Source organism: Protopterus annectens, chromosome 9.part0 (assembly GCF_019279795.1).
Source record: "Protopterus annectens isolate FY-2018-M chromosome 9.part0, PAN1.0, whole genome shotgun sequence".
NCBI classification, from domain to species: Eukaryota; Metazoa; Chordata; order Ceratodontiformes; family Protopteridae; genus Protopterus; species Protopterus annectens.
This window is the reverse complement of record NC_056743.1, coordinates 1,002,254,141-1,002,272,255: the sequence shown is the minus strand read 5'-3', so window position 1 is coordinate 1,002,272,255 and position 18,115 is coordinate 1,002,254,141. Positions and strand designations below refer to the sequence as shown.

The 18,115-nt window shown below is 42.3% G+C and overlaps 1 protein-coding gene across 1 annotated transcript in view; it reads right to left on the bottom strand.

Moving 5' to 3' along the window:
- The window catches only part of KMT2D (lysine methyltransferase 2D), a 3,358,270-nt gene that overhangs the window by 2,456,713 nt on the left and 883,442 nt on the right, over window positions 1–18,115 (bottom strand). The window lies entirely within an intron of this gene.

The following is an 18,115-nucleotide window of genomic DNA, read 5'->3' as shown; positions in this document are numbered from 1 at the left end:
TCAGAAAATATTGCTACCTCATTCAACACGCACTTCACACAAACCATATTATCACTAGCTAAACACAACCACCCTCCCCCCAACCCACACCTTCAACTAGTAATCTCCCCACTGCCTTCTCTTTCTCCTGTACCTACCTCTAACATAAAAAAAAACTCTTAACTAAACTTAAGCCCACCAAATTAGCAGCAGACAACCTCCCAAGTGAATACCTACAAATCGCAGCTGATGCTCTGGCCTACCCAGTATCCATCTTGATTAACCGATCTCTGTCAGAAAGTTACGTTCCCACACTGTAGAAAGTATCACATATAATTCCCCTCCACAAAGGCGGACCCTCCACAGAACTAACCAATTACCGCCCCATAGCTATTCTCTCTCCACTCTCCAAAATACTAGAGAGATGCATACACTCTCAGGTCTCAGACTACCTCCTTACTAACAACCTCCTTTCCAATACTCAGCATGGTTTCCAACCAAACCATAGCACCACCACTGCTTTACTCTCCTTTACTAACACTATCCTTCAGCATAAAAACAATGGCTATCTCTCCTCTGCTACTTTCCGAGACCTATCTAAAGCATGTGACATGGTCCCACACAAACAACTCATCTCTGTCCTCAATAATCTATCCTTCTCACAATCAGTCACCAACTGGTTTCAGAGTTACCTGTCTGACCGCCAACAATCCGTTGTATGGCAGAATGACATATCTCCCCAACTACCTGTCTTCCATAGGGGTTCCCCAAGGATCCATCCTTGGATCCCTACTCTTCTCTGTTTTCACCAATAATCTAGCCTCTGCCACCAAACATGGCACACTCATAGGTTCATAGGTAGGTACTAGGCTATTGGCCCTAGGGCCTATAAAAGCCTAGCCAAAAATGTACCTTGGCTTTCGCCACCCAAGAAAACTATTTTCCTGTGCCCCTGTCAAGCAGAACCACAGAAGTGATCCCTGGGGTGAATTTCCTATTACCCATCCAATCATCAAGATTTTTCTTGAAGAGTGCTAATGAGGAGCTCTGTTTGACATAGATAGGTAGTCTGTTCCAGAGTATGGGAAGTCTCTGGGACAAGAACCTATCCCTCCGGCATGTTTTGTTTATTGTGGTGACAAGGTTTAAGTCCCTAGAGCGTGTAGCCCGGAGGGATTGGGATTTCTTTAAGTGGAGCATGTCCAACAGTTCTGGGTTTGACATAGCTTTGTATGTTAGGCAGAGATCGCCTCTGAGTAGGTGATATGCGACGGAGTAAAGCTGCAGTTTTTTTGAGACTGTCTGCGTAAGGCATCTGTTTGAGGCCAGTAATCCTCTTTGTGAGGTATTTTTGCAGCCTTTCCAGTTGTTGTAGATGTCTTGTGAGGTACATACCAAAAGGGGCGTTGTACTCTATAATGGGTCTAATGAGTGATGAGTAGAGGGAAACAATGACCTCTTTTTTTCTGGATGAGAAACCTTTTGTGATGAGGTGTGCCACGTAGAAGGATTTCCTGACCACTTTGGCGATGTGATTATCAAAGGAGAGACTACTGTCCACCTGTTTCAAGGTCTTGGTGTTAAGTAGACTACCGCCTATGTGGCAGTTCATGGGTACAGAATTTTTACCAAAGGAGATGACAATGCACTTTTTGGCATTGAGCTTGAGACCATGTCTTTGACACCAGGCATCTGTCTCAGTGAGGCCCTTTTGTAGGATGTCCACATCGTTAGGAGTTTCAATTACGGCCCCTAGTTTGCAGTCATCTGCGAATTTAGTTAGCCAAAGACCTTCTGTGTTAGCCTGTACTTCAGAGAAGTAGATACCAAACAGGAGGAGAGGACCCAGGACTGAATCCTGTGGTACTCCACTTGTCACTGGTCTGAAGTCTGATTTGGAGTCTGCTACTTTCACAGTGTGGGTTCTTTCAGTAAGCCAGCTGTCAACCCATCTTGTGACATAGGGATTTATACCTAGTTTAGTGAGTTTATCAATAATTCCAGAGTGGGTAATGGTGTCGAACGCCTTGGCGAGATCTAGATAGGCTGTGTGAACCACCTTACCCTCATCTATGGCTTTGGTGACTACTTCAAAGAAGTCCATCAGGTTTAGGAGACATGATCTGCCTTTTACAAACCCAAACTGTGTGGGGTCCAAGGTTTGGAGATCTCCAATGTCTTTGTTTATGAGTTCCATGATGATACGTTCCATGGCCTTGCAGACGAGGCTCGTCAGGCTAATGGGGCGGTAGTTCCCAGGGTCTGTTGAGGCCCCCCCTTTGTGGAGTGGGATAACTGTCACGATGCGCCATTAATGGGCACAAAGCCTGAGGTGAGGCAATGATTGAACATGGTACTTAGGTGGTGTGCCAGTTCGTTCTGTAGTTCATGTAGAAGGCAGCCTGGGATGTTGTCAGGTCCCATGGATGCTGTGTTCTTGGCTTTGGAGAGTGAAGTTTTTACCTGTGCAGCCGTGATTACAGGATCTTTGCATTCTTCCGGTATAAAGATGGGCCCTTTAGGGGGTGAGAGGGGGGTAAAGTTAGCACTGAACCTATCTGCCAGGATGTTGGCAATATCAGTTGGTTCTGTATATTTATTTAGTGTCATTGTGCTGTAACTCAGAGCAGATCTGAGTGTTGCCATTGAGATTTCTGACAGCTATAGAATGCTTTGTGGTTGTCTTTAGAATCAGTGGCAATTTTGTTTTCATAACTAGCTTTGGAGGATTTTATGAGGGATCTCAGCTTCTTACTGAGGCTGACCAGGGAGTTCCTCAAATCGTGGGATTTTACTCTTTTTTGCAGCAGTTTCTTTCTTCTGTTGTAGAGTTTTGTTTATGACAGAAGACCACCAGATTGGCTTCCTTTTTTTGGAGGACAGCATCTTGGTTCTGTTAGGGATAGCACGATCCGTGCACTCGTGTAAGTGCTTATAAAGTGCATTTGTGTAGGATTCAGCAGTCATACCTCTATTGTCCATCTGCATGGGTGTCATGAAGTTTGCCACTTCTGTCTTAAGAAGCGTGAAGTTGGCTTTGGAGAAATTTTTTATGTTTGTTTTCCTAATGGGGGGTGGGAGCGGGATGTGGATGTCTAGAGTGATTAGCTTGTGGTCGGATCTGACCAACGAGGAGCTGACCTCTGGTGTGGAACACCTGTCACCCATGTTGGTGATGACCATGTCTAGGATATTGCTGCCTCTGGTGGGGGTGTGGATAAGTTGATCCAAAGCGTTGAAATTGCTGATTTACAGAAAACGTTGAGCAAAAGAGTTGGTACACGAGTAGTTTTCCCAGTTAATGGTAGGGTAGTTGAAATCACCCATTATTAGAGTGTTGGGTTGTACCTTAATATTTTCCAGTGTATCAAGAAAAGAGGAGTGGGAATCCTGGGGCATGGTGGGGGGTCTGTAGCAAGCTACAATCTGGATTGCGGTTTTGCCCAGAGTTAGTTGAACTTGGATAATCTCGGATGCATTATGCTGAGCAACTAGCTTGGAGGTGTGGATATCCTTAATGAATATGGACACGCCTCCACCTTTAGTGTTTTGGTCCGGGTTTGGTGGCCGAAAGGTGTGGTATGAATTATAGCCTGGTAATACAGGGGTGCTCTCTGGAGCTTTGAACCAGGTCTCTGTCACTGCACAGATGTCAGTGTTCTCCATTTTAAGGAGTGCCACGAGTGAGTACATTTTGAGGTTTAGACTTCTAGCATTGAGTAGCATTACCCTCAGATCTTGCTTGCTTGTACCTGTTACGGTGGTGAATTTGTCATTTGAATCTTGCCTAAAAAAGATACTATAGGGGTGGCAAGAGCCTTTGCCAGTATCCGGAATCCCAAGGGCGACAAGTGCAGGCCATCTCTGGCAAAGCAGTGTGGTCTGTCAATCATGTCATCCCAGGCAGACAGATACTGGATTCTCTTAGAATGACACCAGAAGCTTAGCCAATTGTTAAAGTCAATAATTTTGTCCTTGTACTGTGGTGTCATTCTGGGTGATGGCAGGATGCTACTCAGGGCTAGGGTCACACCGGCCTGAGCTACAAAATCAGAGAGCTCCTCCATGTCTCTCTTCATGTAGTCCAGGGAGGTACGTCTCAGGTCATTCACACCAACATGGACAATGACAGAATTATATTTTACTTGTTGTGGAGTGACCTGAGTGTGTGCGTTGTGTGGCGGATCCTGGCACCTGACAGGCAGCTAACAGTAACTTTTTCCTTATTTAGCCTGGTGAGTGGAACATCAGTGTGCCTGACTATAGAGTCACCTATGACTAGAGTGTTGGGTACGTTATGCCTTATGGGCTGTAGTTGAGTGGCACACAGAGTATGTGGGCTGTGTGTCATTTGGGTTGTGTTGGGGGGGGGGGGTGGAGGTTGCTTGCATTTCTGCTTTGGAGGTCTCTCTTGTTTGGGCAGATTAGTACGGAGAGCCTCCGCGAACGTAGGTGTGTGTTTTGTGGTTCTGTGTGTGTTTCGGTGGTGTAGGTTTTGAGGGACTACGTGATGAGCGTGGTGCGGTGCAAGTGTTTACCTTCTCCTCTTGACTTTCTAGGCCTACATATAATATGCAGATGACTCAACCATCTGCTCAGCCCAGTCCCTACCCAAACTGCAAAAAGTCACACAGGAAGCCTTTTCCTTTGTTGAAACTTCGTTATCCGATGCCCAATTAATATTCAACCCAAACAAAACTAAACTACTCATCTTCCAACCCACTAAACATACCCAAAACAACTCTCACTTTATCACAGCAAAAGACACCACCACTATATCCCCAGCTGAACACACCAAATTGCTAGGAGTGGAAATAGACAAACTAAAATTTGACATTCACATATCCATGACCATAAAAAAAGTCCACAAAAAACTAGGAGCGTTATACAGAAATAAGCAACTTCTCACCAAAGCAGCAAAGATTTCAATAGCAAATTCCCACCTTATCTCCACCCTACTTTATGCCTCTCCAATATATACCAACCTAAGGCAATGCGATCTAAACAAGCTAGAGACCTGCTACAACAAAATCGTCAAATTCGTCACAGGGGCATCCTACCGTAGTCACCACTGTCTCTCACTTGCTGAACTGGGCTGGCTTGAACTCCCTCACCTCCTTCAATGGTATCAACTCTCACTCGCCCACAAACTAGTAAACCATCCACTAAATGTCCCATCCCTCCAGAATCTACTCCAACCCTATCGCACCACCAGACCACTAAGATCCAGCAACAAAAATCACTTGCAGATCACTAAAGCCAATAACTCTGCTGGTGAAGCACTACTCTCTTGCGCCATAGCCAAATTATGGGAACTCCCTTCCTCCCACAATTACCTCTGTACCATCATGCACCCACTTCAAAACTTTACTAAAAGCACACCTAAAACATGCTGGCTATGCCCTTGCAACTCCCACTCTATCACCCACCCCATCCAACCACTACCTTTCTTTCCACTCCACTAACTACCTTGATTATAGCAAGCTCAGATGCTCATAAGCCTAGTACTTATTACACAGCAGGAACGTCTTATTGTAGCATTTGTTAATGTCTGTTATGTACTTCACAGATAGATTCTAGTTGTCTACTGATGTACTATGTTCTTCATCTGTAAATATGTTGAAAGTAATTACTATGCAAATTGTTAATCGCTATGTAATCCAATGTAACTACTCTCTGTTTTAACTGTGAAGCTTTTCTCCCCGGGCCTCCGCTGAAAATGGACCTACATCCAGTCGGACACTCCCGGTCAACAAATATAAATAAACTCTCTCAACCACCAAACAGGTATTAGTTATTTGCCTTTCCATAACAGATTATATATGCCTCTTCAGATAAAATGTGTTGTAGGCTGTGATGATGAGGTAGTGCCAACTGTGCCAGGGAGAGCAGGGCAGTGCATGTGTAACATATGCCAACATAGCTAGCTGGAGTTTTGTAAAGAATTTTATGTTATTTGTCTATCAAACTGATTTGTACAGACGCTTGTGTTAAAAATGTATTTGTAAACTTGCTTGTGTTAAAAATGCACTGACAGTGGGTCCCTGCTAGACAGAAAACAGATGTACATGAATGTCAGAAATATCTGATTAAATGTGTATATTTTAACAGATAATTCTGGAAGGGAAGAGGCTAATTTCAGTCCAGCTAATTCTGAAAATAGGTTGAAAATGAAATGGGTTGGTTTAGGCCATAAAGATTTTATCTTACAGGTATGATTGCAGCCAGAGACAAAAATGTCTGGGAAAACCAGGATTACAAATCTTATTGTATTGCCCTTAGAGGTGAGCCAATTGCTAAACTGGAAGGGTGGAAGTTTTTGAAATTGTTTTATAGCTTTTAGATGTTGCAACAGATTTTAGCAAAGCTCTGGGTACGTATTTATCAGAGGCAGATGACCAGATGTGATATTCAATAACCAGCACTGAAATTATTTTTTAGATATTAGTGAGAGATAATTCTGGAACTCTCACAGCAGCACTTTGGAATGTGACAGGAGATATCTCACTTAACATCACACCTCATCTTGCCTTGCTGTAGTAAGCAACTCAACACACTTCATCTTACCTTGCTGTAGTAAGTAACAACTTGTTTGTCTTTCGTCTTTTCCTGGTTAGGGGTCACCACAGCGGAACTCTGGTCTGCTAATGATTGGCAGTAGATTTTCACGAACGCCGAGGTGCCAGCTCGACGTCCAACCTTCAACGAAGGCACGCCCATTCACGCATGTCTTTCGAACACCCATCCAACTGCGCAGAAGACATGCAGACTCCACAGAGAAGACACTCCCCACACTTCAGCAGAGAATCGAACGGTAGAACCTCTTGCTGTGAGACAACACTACCGCTGTACCATCGCAGATGCCTGTAGTAAGTAACAACTAGGGAACAGAAATTCTTTAGTCAGTCAGGAAAATATAGTGAAATTAGTTGTGTATTTTTTTTGCATCTGTGCAAAACTATCCAACTGTGTTATTTTTTATATCTCCTGTGAATGAAACTCTGGTGTTTATTGTACCTAGATATTCAGTATTCTCATGATTTCTGATTTATTTATTAAATATTTCTATACCTTTCATTGTGGCTGGTCTTTTAGAGAATAATTTTAAGAGTACTTATGCTTATTTTAGTGACACTGTGGGCACTCCTGAAAGCCCTGTTGCATTGGTCAAACACTACCATTTGCATCAGTATTAATTTTACTCAGTATAACTGTGTACCCTTGGAAAGAGCCTTAGAGTAGCTAACTGTTGGCAGTATAATTACCTCACAGTCTGGGTAGAAGGGGCACAGCTGGTAAACCTGTGCCAGCCTGTGTGTGTGTGTGTGTGTGTGTGTGTGTGTGTGTGTGTGTGTGTGTGTGTGTGTGAAATCAAATCCAAGTCTGTGTCAGACATATGTACATGTATTTTTTTATTTACTTATTTCCATTAGTTGACTAGGATAAATATCAGTCTTAAGTTTTAGTCCCTTTTCAGTAGAGCTTCCCAGGGAAAGATCCACTGATTGCACAATTGACCATGTGACAGATATTGAAAGAAGAAAATTAATATTCCCATAAAATGTTTTAAAACCATTTACAACAATATAAAGCAATATATTTACACTTCATTCCCTACGTGCAGTAGTACCATAAAAAGAGATGGAAATATATGTGCGGTAGGTTGAAAGGGACTAAGTACAACTATGTAAAGGTAAGCTGAAGTAGGAAATAAAGGGAGAGATTAGAGAACACAAGAGGAGAGATAACGAAGAGTAAAAAGTAAGATTACAGTTATGTGATGTAGTAGGGAAACATCTTGGGGCACTGAACTCAAATTAGGTGTTTGGTTTCAAAAAGAACTGATTACAGTTGTGAAAGGAGCATTTATATGTAGGTTTTTCCCCCAATAAAAATTAAGCTTTGGTTTATTCGACAGAGGAAGATTTTGCTTACTCTACCAAAAAGTCAGTGGGCCATTCAGAGAAAGTCCTACTGGCAAGCTAATGGGTATAATAAAGCCATTTCTGTGAGAAGCATCAGACAAATCTGTGGGACAGCACTGTTCAACTTATTAAAAAAATGTGGTACAACAATCCAGTCTCATTCTAGTTAGAATAGCAATTAAGTTAAAGGACTTGCTCTATAAGAAACTGTCTAAATAATTCTTAACCTAGCACTCATCCTGTTGGGACCACATGCTCAAATGATGACATTTACATGCAAACAAAAACTAAACTCAACAGTAGGTCTAATGACAAATAGGCCACAATACCTTTATAACCCCAGGCACCACCACAAACACAAGCCACCATTGTGCAATTTTTCATAGTCACCAAAGAAGTTATCCTGTGACTCAAAAGAACTCATGTGCCATTATAACTTGCAGCAAATAGAAATCTAATCATGTCAACAGAACATCTTGAGAAGGAATTTCTTCTTCCTATTCCAATGCCATACACATCACTAACAGGAACCCAAAATCACCTGCACCGTTACTTCTGAACGGTTGTCCCAGGCAGCTCTCAGTCTGATGCACTAATTTGTTTCTCACAGAAAAGGCAAAATCCACTCATTAAATCATATTGCACACAAAATCCTACCAAAGTAGTATTCTTGGTCATCCATCAGTGTCTGAGCTCTCAGGTACACAAAGCACTACAGCAAACCAAGGTTGGATAGGTATCTACTAACCTATTCCACTGGACTGTCACATGCTGGAAGGAAGGAAAGAAAAAAAAAAACTCTCAAAGACTGTGTGACGGACATGCTACCGGAACTTCATGTAGAGCTCTTATTTCTGGTTCACACACCTAAAATTAACATGTGTACAAACTGAACTGATGATCTTAGAGCAGTTTTATACAAGACTGACACACAGGGACTGACTCGGGTGACAATAGCTATTTTTACTCTCAGTACAACTACTGGCAAGTTCTCCAGTTCAACTTTATATTTGATTCTTCCTTGTTCCAAATACTATGACAGACAAATAGCCAACTTAAATTCTAGCTTAAAACTGACATTTAAAGGTGTGTGGGGCGGTTCACTTTCTTTTTTTATCTCACTAAATGTGTAAATTTACCACAACAGAAGACATCCCACTGATCACTGCTGCCACATTCAATATTGATTGGTAATCTTGCCAGATATAACCCAATGTCTTGCCGCACACCAAAACATAACCTTACTGATGTACTGTACACATCCAGCAAATGACCTTAGCCTGAGGATACATAAAGTACAGTTGTGTACACTTACAATAAATGTAGATTGTTAGAGTGTATTCACGCAGAAAGCCCAAGACTCTGGTATTCGGGCCAACTGAGGGCTACCTGCAGGCAGGTAACCCAAGTGTGATGACTGCAACAGTGAAACACGAAGAACATCTGCACTTATGAGCACAAGCTCATCATATTACCCAAGGTCAAGAGACCCTGGTGGAGCTGAAGTATAAAGTCTAGCCAAGATGATGAAAAGGTAACTGCATACCCCCCCTCATTCCACAAGATACAAAAGAGGGGTGGACAAGGGGCTGTAGGGATGGCTGCAATACCGCAACAGTAATCAGCAGGCCATTTACTGCCATGCTAAGTCCTTATGCCACTGTACTATGCCCTTCCTTGGTTCACTGCTGAAATATTCCAATACTGATGGGTGATTTCCAAAGCTAGAGGCTGTTGACAGTGGATGGGTTGGAAGACTGGGAAGCAATCTAGCAGTCCTAACAGAACAGATCTCACAAAAATTCCTAGACCTGGAAAATGCATCTACTCAGTAGTGTCTAGTAAAGGTGTAATATGACAAACAGGTGGCCACATCCAGAAGAATCCTGGAGTCAATGCCCTTGCAGAAGGCTGCAGACGAGGACCACTCTGGTGGAATAAGCCTTAACAGCTGAAGACTTGAATCTGCCATGTGAGGAACAACAAAAGGAGATGGCCTTTGAAATCCAGTTGGAGATGGTCTGTTTGGAGAAAGATTTACCCACCCACATCACACTCCTGGAAGGATGCAAAAGGCTGGCCTGTTTTCCTGAAAGTTTTCATTCTAAGTAGAATCATAAATGTCTATTCGCATCCAGAGATTGGAGTCTTTCATCTTTATTTTGTGGATTAGGAAAGAAGGTAGGCAAAACGGAGGGACTGGTTGAGGGACAATAAATTTACTACCTTTGGCATAAAAGAAGGAAGAGCCTTTAAGGAGACCCTGTCCTTAAGGAAGGGAATAACTTGTTTTTTTCAAAGCAAAGTTCAGATCGAGGGGGGTCTGGGGGGAGTGGTCTAGACTTCCTAGGTGGGTTCAGGCAGACAACAGCTTTTAGAAGTTGTCTGACTTCAAATCTAGAAAGGAAAGGCATGTTTAGGGGCATGCAGGCAGAAACATCAGACAGGTGTGCCTTAATTACGTAACTCACACAACTAAGACAGAATAAGCAGAATCTCCACCTGAAAGGGGTCCTTATTCTTAAGACAACAGATGGAAAATCTTTTGCACTTGGACATGCAAGATTTTTCTCTCCTCCTGGGACATGTCCTCAGAAAACTGGTATCTGAAACGAATTAAAATTCTATCACCAAGAGCGTCAGGAGGAGAGGCTACAGGTTGGGTTGTATTAGAAAGCCCTTTTTATGACTAAGTCCACTTTATAGAGTAACTTGTAGTGACTGACTCTGGCTAGGTGGAGAAAGGGAAACCCCAATGCTGTCAGGGCAAAAGGGGGTCACAAACAAGATTTTTGGTCCATCCTTATTCTGTGGGTTTGGCTAAAAGGTAGGCAAATGAATTGTTTGATTAAGGGCCACACTGGACAATATCTTAGGCATAAATGTCGGGTTTGTCCTCAGAGAAACCCTGTCAGGATGGAAAATGATAAAAGGTTCCACAGCCATGAGTGCCTGTAACTCTGAGACTCATCTTGCAGAGGTTATTGCTAGGAGCAGAGCTGTTTTCCAGAATAAGAATTCTATATCAGCTGCAGAGGCTGGCTGAAAAGGAGGCAGTGTGAGTTTTTCCAAGACATAATTGAGGTCCCATGCAGGTACTGGTGCTCTCCTTGGAGGTCTTATGTTTTTGGCCCCTCTGAGGTACTGCCTTAGTAATGGATTAGAAAAAATAGGTGGTTCTGTATTGTAATGAGCTGAAATGGCAGAGGCATGAATCTTTATTGATGAAAAGGATAGGCCTTTGTCCAGCATCTCAGTTAAGTATTGCAAAATCTGAGGAATATTTGGTACAATCATGTCAATTCCTTGTGCCTGGTTCCAAGCACAGAATCTCTTCCATTTGTCTGTCTGCATAGGATTTTCTGGTGCTAGGCCTCCTGGCTTCCAAAATAACATCCATCACCACTTTACAGAGAGGTGCGTTTTGTATGGCTACATTATCCGCCATGCTGCCAAATTTAAGGTCCTGAGTTGGCTGTGCAGGATCTGACTGTTTTGTTGGGTCAATACGTGAGGAATCTGAGGTAATGTCCAGGCTGGGCATTGAGACAGGTTCTTTAGGATTGGGTACCAGTGCTGGCGGGGCCAGTCTGGGGCAATCAATATCATTTTTGGCTTCTCTTGTCTGACCTTTTTGAGTACCTTGGGGAGGAGAGGCAGTGGAGGAAAGGCAAATACTGTTAGGTTTTTCCAGCTGAAAGAGAGAGCATCCACTTTCCATGCTTGCTTGTGATAAGTCCTTGTGCAGAATCTCTGTAGTTGGCAGTTGTGAGGGGAGGCAAATAGGTTTATGTCCGGGCATCCCCAGTTCCTTGTTATCATGCTGAAGACTTGTGGATCCAATTTCCACTTGTGGGGACCCATTAGGTTTCTGCTTAGTTCGTCTGCCAGAGTATTTATTTTTCCTGGCAGGAATTGTGCTTGCAGATATACTTGTTAAGTCAATGCTGTATCCCACAAAGTCATGGCTAGTCTGCAGAGGGGGTAGGAATGTGCGTCTCCCTGCTTGTTTATGTACCACATGACTGTAGTATTGTCCGTCTTTATCAATAGTTGTCCTGGATGAAGTAGATCCTTGAAGGCTGTCAGGGCATTCTGAACAGCTAGCATCTCTTTTTGCTTGATATGTAGATGCATTTGGCTTGTGGTGCTTGTTGTTAATGTCTGCCTGGCTGTGGGTAAAGTGAATGGCTGTCCCTTGTTGTGGTAACAGGCCTTTGCCCACCATCGAAACTCCTGTTGCAGGCAGGGAATGAGGGTAATTATTGTTTCCAGGCTGCGGCAATGTTGAGTCCAAACACTTTTTAGATACCATTGTAGTTTCCTCATATGCAGTTTTGCATATGGAATTAGCAGAATGCAGGATGCCATGAATCCCAAAGCCTGCAGAATTTTTCTTGCAGATAACTGGGTCTTTGTTGCCAACATTTTGAAATAAGTAGTCAGTTGTCTTTGTCTGGTGTGAGATAAGCCATCTGGGCAGTTGTATTTAAGCTTGCACCCAGGAATATGATCTCAAAAGGGTACTAGTTTTGATTTATTTTCATTTACTGTGTACCCTAGAGGCATGTTAGCAATCTTTTTACAAATGCCAGATGCTGTAGTAGAATGTCCTTTTTCTTTGCTTGAATAAGACAGTCGCCCAAGTAAGGATAAATTTGTATTCCTCTGTCTGCAAAATGCAATTACTGGTGCCAGGCATTTTGTGAAGACCCTGGGCGCAGTAGATAAGCCAAAGGGCAGTGCAGAGAATTGGTAGTGCATTGAGCCAGCTATAAATCTGAGGTATCCTTCTGCATGATTGTCTGATTGGGACATGCAGGTATGCTTCTTTTAGGTCTAAAGTCACAAGCCAAGCCTTCTTGCCCCGCATGGGCAGAAGCTGCTGCAGAGTCAACATTTTGAATTTCGGAATATCTAGAAATGTGTTTAGAATAGACAGGTCCAGTACTGGTCTCCAGGCTTTGTCCTTTCTGAGCACTAAGAATAGTCTTGAGTAAAATCCTAGTCCCTGCTCTTGTTGTGGTAATCTCTGAATGGCCCTCATATGTCCATGAGGGATGAAACTTGTTTTTGTGCCTCTGCCCATTGGTTGTGTGGCAGGTCTGACATACAGTTTGTCCTTGGCAGGGTGTGAAAGTGGAACCTGTAGCTTTGTGACACTATATTCAAGACCCATTTGTCCTGGGTGATCATGTGCCAATGTTGTGAAAAAAGTGCTAGTTTTCCCCCTAAAGGAGCTGCCAGAAGATAAGTGCTTGGTGCTGGCAGGGGGAAGTCATTGAGACTTTTCTGTATGGCTGTGATTTATCTTCTCCGCTTTTGGAGGTAGAAGCACCCCATTGTTTAGACCTGTATGAGCCTTGGGGCTGGGATCTGCCTCTTTGTGGCCTGTCTGACACTGGAAAGGACCAATTCTTTGTAGGCCAGTTCCTGCTAAATCTGGTAGGCTGTACCTGTAAGAAATCCTTGACTGTTTGCATAGATTTAGCTTTGTCCTCCATTTTCTTTAACACCAAACAAGGTATCATGCTGTAATGGAGCATCTAATAATTTTGCTTTAACATGATCAGACAGATTCTGTTCCTTTAACCAAGCATGCCTCCTAATGACGGAACCCGTAACAGCGGCCCTGCAGGAGGACTCCAGAGAATCAAAACCACATTGTAAAGTATGCTTTCCCACTTGTTCAGCTGCATGCAATAAATCCTGCATTTCTTTGTTTTCTGCACATTCAGAATTTGTCAACATTTTCTGTTTAAGCAGTGACATAAGGTATTGCTGATATTTAAGCATATGAAACTGACAATTTAAGGCCCTTATGGCCAAAGTAGAAGTGTAAATCTCTTCCCCCATCTGTTCAGGGCCCTTGAATCCCTATCAGAGGGGATAGGGTTTTTTGCAGTGGAAGCCTTGACCCCCTTGGGACCCTGAGAGATGGTTTCTGGGTCAGCAGCAGGGTTTTTATAAAGAAATTTGTGTGAATCAGGAACCCTGTAGTATCTGTCTGGCTTAACAGGAGCAGGTGGTAAATAGTCAGGAGACGGACAGGACTCTGAAAATACATCATCTACAATGTCTAAAACAGGAGGAATAGCAAGGGGCCTGTGCTGAGGTAATAAAAGGAAATCTCTGAGCCTTTTCTTAGATTCTGAGTAATCTTAGCTCTCCCAGTGGAAGTGCTCCCTCATAGTATGCAGGGTCTCCCCAAAAGAATAATCCTCAGGAGGAGAGGCTGAAGGGATAGATTCTTCAGCATCAGAATGCTCATTGGGAGGAAGAGAGTATTCCTGTTCAGAAGAGGAATCAGAGGAAATGGAAACCTGAACTGAAGATGCATATTCTGTCTCTTGCCTAGGCCTCTTATCAAGAGGGTGATGGGGACCCCGATCAAAGTAATTAGGTCTTCGGCCATTTTAAGCATCTGTTTTTTAGGCATGGAGGCCAGTCCAGGGGAATGTTGAACTTGTTTCTTTGTCTTTAGAGGTGCTTTAGTCTTTGCCTTTGAAGCCGAAGTCGTTTGCCATATAACTGTGTAGGTCTGAAAACACCCTCAGAAGCAGATGCCTGCTCAGCGGCTCCGGACCCATCTGAGGGAATAATTTCCAAGGGTCCTATACCTTGAGTTTCCAGCAGCCTAGTCGGCTCCACATGGGAGTCGGAAGCGGCCTGTGGCTCTGAGGTAGCAGGCGTCAGGGGCAGCGAAAGCACCTCACTGAGAACCAGCGACTGGCCTAGCAGAAGCCTCATCGTCGGTTTTGGACCTCGGATGCCTGTCCTTTTCTTTGCGCTTTTTATAAAATCTGGTAGTCGGCTGTTCCAATGGCGTTATATAATTAAATCTGCTGCCAAAGTAATGAAATGCAAAATTGAACCGACGCTTAATAGTGCGTTGGTTAAATCTAGCACAAAACCGACAACTAGCAACGTCGTGGTCAGGGCCTAGGCAAGGAATACAGTAAGAATGAAAATCCTTATGAGATATTTGCTTCCCACAAGAAATACAATTAACTTTTTCTGACATCGGTCTGGAGCAAGAAAAATGTCTCTCCAACGGGGTACTTCTCTTTAATGAAGACTTCGGATTTGAAATTCGAATTTGAAAATCTCAGGAGTCGGCCGACCGGCACTTGCAAACTGCTTTTGCTTTGGGCACCGCGCGGCAAGAAAGACTGAAGAAAATGGCGTCGGCTGCATCTTTTATACCCCTGGCGCACTGACGTCAGGAAGGAGGGCGACAGCAACCAACGCCGGACCAGGACTTTGGAATTCAGGCCGACTGCAGGTAGCCTGCCAGCAGGATAACCCAATTGTAATGACTGCAACAGTGAAACACGATGAACATCCTCCCCACCCCGCAACAGAAGGACACTGCGTCTGTTCTCCAGGCTTGAAGACAAGGAGCCCTGGAGCAGAAGAGCTTGAGCTGTCTGTTCTGAGGGGAGACAAACAGGCCTATTTGAGGGATACTCCATTTGTGGACCAAGTCTAGAAAGACCTCCCTGTTTTGAGAACTTGTTTATGTATCCTACTGAAATGGGTTGGCTTTTACGTATAGCATACATAGCAGGTCCATGCAATTCCTTGACATTGAATTTTGTGTGGGGTTGGATGGCAGAATACAATTTAAACCTTTTCACAAGCACACTGCTTTAATAATTTTATGCATGCTACCAGCATGCATTCTCCTCACTTAATCAAGTCCTCGCCTTATGGGGAGTTTACGCATATTTTTAGTAATATTTCAGAGAAAACAGTTAACTGTTGAGTTTGGCAAAGTCAGAAGCAGGTTGAGCAACAGAGGCTACTCTGCTGGTGATATACAGGAGGCTGAATGCAAAGCAAGAGGAGAGGACATACACCCAAGAGAAAGGTTCCCTTTGAAAGAAGACGTAGGGTTAAACCAGGGAATGTCCCATAAGGAACACAACCATCAGATAGTTAAGAACAAGGATGTAATACATTTTGTCAGTAGGTTTTCACTGTTTTCTGTTATAATGAAGGATCTGGTAGTCAGTTTACGGCCCATTGTGTACAGAGATGAAGTTTTTTCCAAGATTTTTCCTGAAAAGGTACATTTTTTCTTACAGAAGTTTTTTTTTTTTTTAAGTTGAAAGTTATTAGACATCAAGATAAAAGAAAATTAACCTGGAGCAGTTGGTTCTTTTCCATGTGGGAAGTGTAAGATTTGTGATAAGATCAGGAATTTGAATGAAACATTTATTAAGAAATACAAAGCTGAAGAATGCCTTGATTGCAACTCTTATGGGGTCATTTATATGACTAGTTGTGGATGCCCTTCACCCAAATGGCATTCAGGACAGACAGAGAAAAGTAAAATTGAGGATTTTGGAACATTTAGGAGATGTTAGGAACAGCAGAATGGATAGCCCTGTTACTCAACACTTTCATTCCATGCATAATGGAATAGTGGATAGTTTAATTTTTAGTGTAGTTGCTAAACCACAATTTGCTTCGAGGAACAATTTTTTGCAGAGACTTTTACAGCTGGAGTCTAAGTTCATTATTAACTTCAACACTTTGTATCCCCGTGGTTTAAATTTGGACATTTAACTTATTAGAATGGTTAGAGTAGATATTGCACATACATTTTTTTTGCTACTTAACATTTTCTAAATATTCTCTTTAAATGCCATGTTGTGAATGTCGTTAAATGCCTTTTCAACTGGTGTTATTTTTATATGAGGTTTTGTAGGCAAACAGTGTTAAATGGAACACTAATTACTGTACTTGTTTAAAAATGACTACTATGACATTGCTTAATATTCCTTTGAAGGCATTAGCTGAGGTACCAGATGCATTAAAGTTCTCCTTCACAGTCTACCACTGCTGTTTCATGTGGATTTTTGTTCAACTAGTTTTCAGCTTTTTTAAGCTGTTTTTCTGTGGGTTCCTGTATCATTCAAATAAACCATACTGTCATTACAATGGACTAAGAAAGAATGAAGGCGGCTCTTTAGAGCAACAGTGCTTTTCTGCGTCCTTGCTCTGTTTAAGGGATTTCATCCTTTCTTAACAGTAAGGTTTGAACTACAGCAGAATTTTTGGACCCTTGTAAAGAGGATTCACCTACAGCAGGGTCTTCTATAGCAATCTTTTATTTGCTTCACTTGTCAAGTAAGGCACGCTTATCAAAATGCTGACATATTTCACATAAGCAACATAACAAAAACATGCCTACTTTCAGACAGAATCTTCTACCAACAAAACTCTTTTTTTTTTTAATCTGCAGGTTTGGTTTCCATCACAGCAGTATCAGCATCAACACAATGAGACATAACCTCATATCCATTCGGATGCAACTACAAAGCTAAGCTAAAAATTATGTAGAAAACACCAATAACTAATATGCACCAGAAAATATCAATGTATAAACTAGGAGGAAAATTGAATTTAAAGGCACAGTGAAAATGATGCAACCTAATGGGGGAGGGAACACAAACTCATACTACAGAAAACAGGAAGAAAAGGGGATGGCCTGACCTGAAAGGCTTACAACAACCAACAGATAATCCGGTGAAATTGGTGAGTCGCAACCACGACTATAACAACTATGCAAAAGTTACTGCTCACCACTTAGAGAATGAATGGAGGCAGGTCGTTTCCTCTCAAGGAGCAAGGAAACAACCTGAAGCCATTGCTCAGTGAGAGGTCAACAAGCTGCAGGAGAGATCTATTAGTGAGAAATGTGAAGCATTACATGTTTGGGGGAGGCAGTGACAGCCTGGGAAAATTTCACCTGCCAAGGGAAGGCCAGTTGGTCTAAATTACAATGGCAGTGAAGAAGCTGGACCAGATCATGTCAGAAATCAGTGCTTTCCATGCAATCGTTGTGCTACTGCACAAAGCTGTGTGTGTGTGTGTGTGTGTGTGTGTTTGTATATGTATGTATATATATATATATATATATATATATATATATATATATATATATATATATATATATATATATATATATATATATACATATATATATATATATATATATATATATATATATATATATATATATATACACATATATATACACACACACACATATATATATACACACACACATATATATATATACACACACACATCACATCTGTATATACACATACACCTTTCTACAGGTTAAGATTAAGCCTCCTGCACACATTACTGTTGCCACATCATTCCCTCCTTAGATAAAACTAATTTTGCTTCCA